The sequence below is a fragment of the Zootoca vivipara genome, chromosome 16, assembly GCF_963506605.1.
Source record: "Zootoca vivipara chromosome 16, rZooViv1.1, whole genome shotgun sequence".
Classification (NCBI taxonomy): Eukaryota; Metazoa; Chordata; class Lepidosauria; order Squamata; family Lacertidae; genus Zootoca; species Zootoca vivipara.
Genome location: NC_083291.1, coordinates 33,341,047 through 33,347,046, shown reverse-complemented (window position 1 = coordinate 33,347,046; position 6,000 = coordinate 33,341,047). Strand labels below are relative to the sequence as shown.

The following is a 6,000-nucleotide window of genomic DNA, read 5'->3' as shown; positions in this document are numbered from 1 at the left end:
GAAAAGTGTGGGGGCTAGGGGAATAGAGAGCAGCAGGATGCAGACAAACCGAAATTCCTTCAAGTCTCATGGATTTCAATGAGATGGGTAAAGAGCGGCAACTACTCGGCTCTCCCCTTTGAAAGGACTTCGCTCTGGGTGGGCCATTCCCAGGGCATTTTCCTGATCCCAGTGCCTGCTCCCCACAGTCCTGTCTCTGACTGGATCACCCAGGGAAATTGCGCGGAAGCTTCCAGAAAATGAAACGGCACCCAAGAAGCGGCTGCTTTGCAAATGCTGCGGAGGCTGAACTGGCCAGTGGGGTGGGCGCCCAAAGAGGTAAAGGTGAAGAAGTCAACTCTTGGCCCAGCAGCGCCCTTCTCTGCTGGGTGTGCAATGCCTCCAGCGTAAGGTGTTGGTGTTGTTAATATTAATATTATTAAGCGCAGTGACACCAGCATCAAATACGTTAGCGTTCCCCACAACTCGCTTAAACCAAGGAAGGAAAGGTGAGAGGCTTGAGATGGCTCTCCTTAGAGACTGAAAGAGAGAGATCCCCCAAACGTGCTTCCTTGAAACGGATGGGACTTGCGCGCAGAGCGATCCTAGGCGGGATAGCGACTAAGGCAGCCAGCCCCACTTAATGCCAGGAGGCTTAACTTCCCCAGTCAAGCTGCTTAGGAGGAGGATCGCGACCTATGTGCAACGTGGCTAGGATCGGGGCCTAAGAGGCAACCAAATCACGTAAGAAGTGGCTTGTGGGACTCGGGCTGCCTGAGCTCCGAAGGGAGATGTGGGTTGCCAAGCGCAAAGGTGCTTCCTCGCTGCCTCGAGTCGCGCTTCGGGCGGCCCTCCTCGCAGCCGTTCGGCTGCAGCGGCCCCGGTCGGAAAGGCTGAAAGGCCAGGGACTAATCGGGTGGGACTCGCCGCCCGCCATCCCTCCCTTCTCCAAGCTAGGCGCTCCGCTTTGCAGCCGGACTGTCTACACGGGCTGGTTCCTTTAGAGCCATTTCAGCTGGAAATCCAAACCAAGTAGAGGGGGAAACAAAAGAACCACTTTGAACCTGTTGCCGAAAGTAACACCGGATCGAGCAGCGTCTTCAGAGCAGCTCGCCAATAGCACCGTATAAAACCATAGCTGCCAAGTTATCCCTTTTTAAAGGGATTTTCCATTATGCTGAATAGGCTTCCTCGCGAGAAAAGGGAAAACTTGGCAGCTATGATAAAACACAACAACTGTCTAGAACCAGATTAACCAGGTTGATTAATCTAAGGTTGGGGAGCGCATGATGGGCCCGAAGAAAATAGGGATTTAGCAGCCCGTGGAATACATCTCATTCACCTGGGACTTGATGGCGACGACGTTAATAAATGTAAAAACAACAACAATAAACTGGGTTTCTGATAATTATTTAATCGACTATTTTATTTTCGGGTAAAGAAAATGAAAGGGGGCCTCGTGTGTGTGTGTGTGTGTGTGTGTGTGTGTGTGTGTAGCAACACACAGAAACAACCACCCCAAAAAGCTTTTTACAAAAAAGACGCTTGGAAGTTTCTCTTTTATTTCTCTTTTTCTCTCCACCCGTGTGAGGTATGAAAACGGACTCGAGCCGAAGCCCTCCCCGCTCCTCCCCTCTCTCAACCTGACGCGGTGGCTCCGATTACTCGGGAAGCAAATTCGCGCTGGGTTCAACAGGCCCCCAAGATGACCGCCGCAACCGCGCGCAGGACCGCCTCTCTCGGACAGCGAAGGGCGCAGAGCTTCCCGGCGACCCGCACTTGAGCGCCCATTCCCACGAGACGGGGCATTTCCCGGGGTGGGGAAGCTCGCGGCGAGCCCCGCAGGAAGCCTCTCTGTCTCTCCCTCCCTCCCCCTCCGCCCTTCTATGCGTCACCTGCCTTGATTAGCATATTAGTCTCCACGTGACGGCGTTCGGCGCGGAGGCCGAAAGGCAAGCTAGACGGCGCAGCGCCGCTCACAACGCCCCTGCGCTCGCGGCGGCGAGAGGCGAGGCGCGAAGGAGGACGCCGGAGCGCGGGACGCCAATAGAGCCGCTCGGAGCGACCGTGCCTCAGCTAGTTCCATGGCAAGCGGGGAGGCGGCCACAAGGCAGCACGTACACACCCCACATAGGAGTGTTCAGCTACGTCCCTCTCCGCCTGAGGCGCGCAAGCCTCGCCGCCAACCCCCACCCCGCAGCCCGGTCCAGCTGAAGGGGGAGGCTGGAGCTGGGCCGCAGCCAGCTGTCCGCGCACCCGGCCCTAGGAGAAGAGCTAGGCAGGCGAAAGGCTCCCCCCCCCCGCCCGCTTGACCCCGCCAGGCTCGCGCCTGAACTTTTCCCTCAGTGCTCGCTCGCTGGCCGGCGGGTGAGCGAGCCGAGGCGGAAGGGGCGCGTGCGCGGACTTGGCGCGGAGAAGTTCGGCGCGTTTGGTTCTGCGGCTTCCCTCCCGCCAAAAGAAAAAAAAATCCCGAAAGCTTGGCTGTTCTCTGGCTTCTGAAGGGAGGGTCTAAGTCATTGTTTCTGAGTAGAGGAAAACGGGGCAGGACGTCTTTGTCCAGGCGCCCCCCCCCCTCCTGAAGAGAGGGGCAGCCGGCTCCGTGCGAAAGAAGCGGCGGGGTCGGGGCCGCCGCTCGTTAAAACAAGCCTCGCGCACGTTACGGAGGATCCCCGGAGCCATTCCTGTCTTTGGGGGCGGGGGAAGTGCCAAACGGGAGTCAGTCGGCGGCGGAGGAGTCAAAGCAGGGCCGGCCTAGATTTCCAGGGCAGCAAACGTGGCGGGTGGGGCGTTTCTCTCCTCCCGCCTCGGCCGCATCCGTTACCTAGTTTTGGTTTGGCTCAAACTCCTTTTCGACATAAAGGATGAAATCCCACCCTCACTCCCACGGGGGCGGGGGGGGGAATCAGAAGAAACCAGAGCGAAGTTTTTGTGTGTTCGCGCGCGGTGTTCGTTGCACAAGGCAGGGCCTGGAATCGGGGGGGGGGGTCCTCCTTCCCCCTCTCTTGAGATGTTCAGATCCCGGGTCGATCCTTTACCGCTCCAGCAGCAGCAGCTGAACTCCTCGGGCAATTTCCTCTCCACGTCCTCCGATTCCTTGCCACTCGGGGAAGACGCCCCTCTTCTACTCCAATCCCACCCCCGCCCCAGATCATTTGGTTTCCTTCTCTCTCTCTCTCTCCCCCCCCCCCGGTGCACACTCACTAGGGGCCACCTTTGGTCCACGATTCTTGATCTCTCTAGCTTTCCATCCGCTTCTCGGTACCCCAGATTCCGTTCCCGTTCTCCTCTTCCTCCCCCCCCCCCGCCTCCTTTCTTTTGGCTCAGAAGCGGCCTCGACTGAACTTCGAAGGCGGCGGCCGCCGCGATTTCGCCCAGTCACTCCGGCGCGCGCGTTTCCTTCGCGCTCTCTCCCCACACCCAGAAATAGAGTAGTAGTGGGGCTGTAGGTCGGGGCAGAAAAAGGGAGGGAGGGAGGGAAGGAGAGAGGAACCGAGCCCCCGAAAGAGTGCAAAGCCAACTCACGGCGCGGCTCCGCTTGCTCGGTCTCTATCTCTCTCTCCCCCTTCCCCACCCCGCCACTTCTGTCTCCCCCCTCGCGTGCACGGTTTCTCTCCCTCGCTCTGCCACCCTCCCTTCCGCTAAAGTGCACCGCTCCAGCTTGGAAGTGTTGCAAATCGGGCGGCACAGAAAGTGGCATTTCTCCAATTTTGGGAGGCCAATTTCCTTCCGACTCAAGCAGCCGCGCGAGTAAAACACGATCCAAGCGGGGTTGGGAAGATCGGCGAGCCCAGGCGCGGCCAGCGCGGTTTCCTCGCTTGCCCGGTGCCGTGCGAACGCTCGTCCCTTTGGGCGGGTCGCTCCCCGCCTGCGCCGCGCCGGACTTTGCAGCCCACCGCTCGTCTGCTTCGGGCCTTCGCCGAAGAGCCACACTTTGCGCCTCCTCCGCCGCCGCCTGCTCAACTGCAGCAGCAGCAGCAGCAGCAAGAAGTCGAAGGGTTTGTGGAGAGAGATTGCGCTGTCCTCCTGCCTGCTCTTGGTGGTGCTTGGCTTTTTTATTTTTTTTATTTTTGTCTGAGGATAAATATATATATATATGGGATTCTGATGTTTGGCCAAATTCTCTCCACCGTCATGGTACGTGCCGTGGAAATCAATAATTTCCTCTCTGATTAATACTTTCCCTCCGAAGCAGCGGCGCACAATCCCGCCTTTGTGCTCGGCCTGCCAGAGCCCGGCCGCCGCCGCCTCTACCCAGGGGGCTTCGACTTTGCAAAGTAACAGGCGAAAATCAAAGCCTCCTTCGGGTCGGGGTGTGGCTAACCCTGGAGGCGCGCGAAGAGGGAGGTGGCGGCGGGGATAGTAAGGATAGGCGAAGGTCACGACCGGGTCGAAGGCGCTGCTGCTTTCTCTGCGAACAAAGCAAATTGGGGGTGGGGGTCCCGGAGGGTCCCCCTTCCTCTCCCTGGACTTATGTTCCCCAATGGCGACAGGAAAGACGCAGAGAGAAGAACCAAACCTAGAGGTCCCCCTCCCCAAGCACCCGCGCCTTTTTGAATCGGTGTCGGGTCAAGCAGGTCCACAGGTGCCCCCCCCGGCTTTTCTTTTCCTCTCCTCCCCCCGTTCTGTACAAATCGTGTCTTTAACAATCGCCGCCTTTTGTCAGTTTTCGCAAGGGATCCGCACCCGCCATTATCTTACCCAAAATTGGGGGAAGAGGGTCACCCAGAGCGAGAGAGGCCAAAAGCCCTCTCCTTCCCTGGTAGGAAGATCTCGGAGGAAAGTCCTTGCGGGAGCTTTCTTAGGTTGCCGTTGTGGTCGCCGTTACATTTATTTATTGTTATTATTTCGTGCCGCGCGGTGCTTTAGCCGCGAGCGGCATAAAAAGAGGTCGCTGCCCAGAGGAGCTTACAGTCGATACTTCGGACGTCGGGGAAAGAAAAGGGTGAGGGAGAGACGGGAGAGGAGAGGAGCAGCGGGGCACCGGGGGATGAGCGTGAGCGCAGGTACTGCCGCGAACCCGCCATGGCTCCCTTCAGTGCGCACGTGTGAACGAGGCTCCAGCGCAGACCGTGTTTCCTCAACTTGTTGGTGGAACTGCTTAGCCATCTTAAATGCCCCCAGCCCATTTAAACAAGGCAGTGACGTGCTTGTAGCCACCAAGACTCCTCGAACTTAGATACCGGCCCTTGCTCCCGAAACTGATGCCGTGGCGGGCCAAAGCGATCTTTGGGGATCTTCTTGGAAGCCGATCGCTCTCTCTAGTCCCCACCTCCCCTCCCCCCGCGCTTCTTTTCCTCTGTGCCAGAACAGAAAAGCTCCAAGCAGCGCAAAAGGCCTCACGAAGCGGTGAGGAGATAAAGTCCAGAACCGTCTCTTGGGGCGATTCCAAGGTTTTATTTCAGACTATTTGCGCTTGTCTCTACCCTGAACGAAAAAGTAACGGCGCCTTTAAAATGGGAGCGGGGGAGGAGAGGGACCCCTGCGGCGTTCCATGTGGGCACTGCGGTGGCAGCCCTTAGGAGGCGAAAAGGGTGCGCGCCTCGGAGTGCGCTCGACGGCAGGCCCCGGATAGCGGGAAGGACCGCCAAGGACCCGGTCTGCTGGGAAGTTTTCCTGCGCAAGGAACGGGAGCCATCGCAAAAGCTGGCGCAGGAGAACTTCCCGACACGGCTAGCCCTGCGCAAACGTCTGGAGAGCGCCGCACTTTCCCTTTCCTTGCGCAAACAAAAGTTTTGCTTTGTTCTGCTGGTTGAATGCCAGCGCCTTCGGATCTGCAGAAATGGATTTTATTTTTATTGCACAAGGTGTTTTTAAAAAACTGTTATGGGGGAGCTGTATTTGAGTGGAGGAAGAAGGAATCTGCCTCTAAAAGCAGCTGCTTGAGGTTCTTTTTAGACTCTCTTTAAAGCAACCCGGTAACTTTTTGGGGTAACTTTTTTGGTGCATCTCCTTTTTTTATTTCCCTTCTGCTTTAACGTTTTTTATTCCGGTAAGGCAGTCAGGACTACGAAGGAGATGCAG

General features: G+C 57.6%; 1 protein-coding gene across 1 annotated transcript in view; it reads left to right on the top strand.

Moving 5' to 3' along the window:
- The first annotated feature begins 3,955 nt into the window (after nucleotides 1–3,955).
- NFIX (nuclear factor I X) overlaps nucleotides 3,956–6,000 on the top strand; it is a 246,160-nt gene continuing 244,115 nt past the window's right edge. The window contains 1 exon segment of the mRNA XM_060268739.1: nucleotides 3,956–3,974. The gene's annotated coding sequence lies outside the window, so the exon portion shown is untranslated.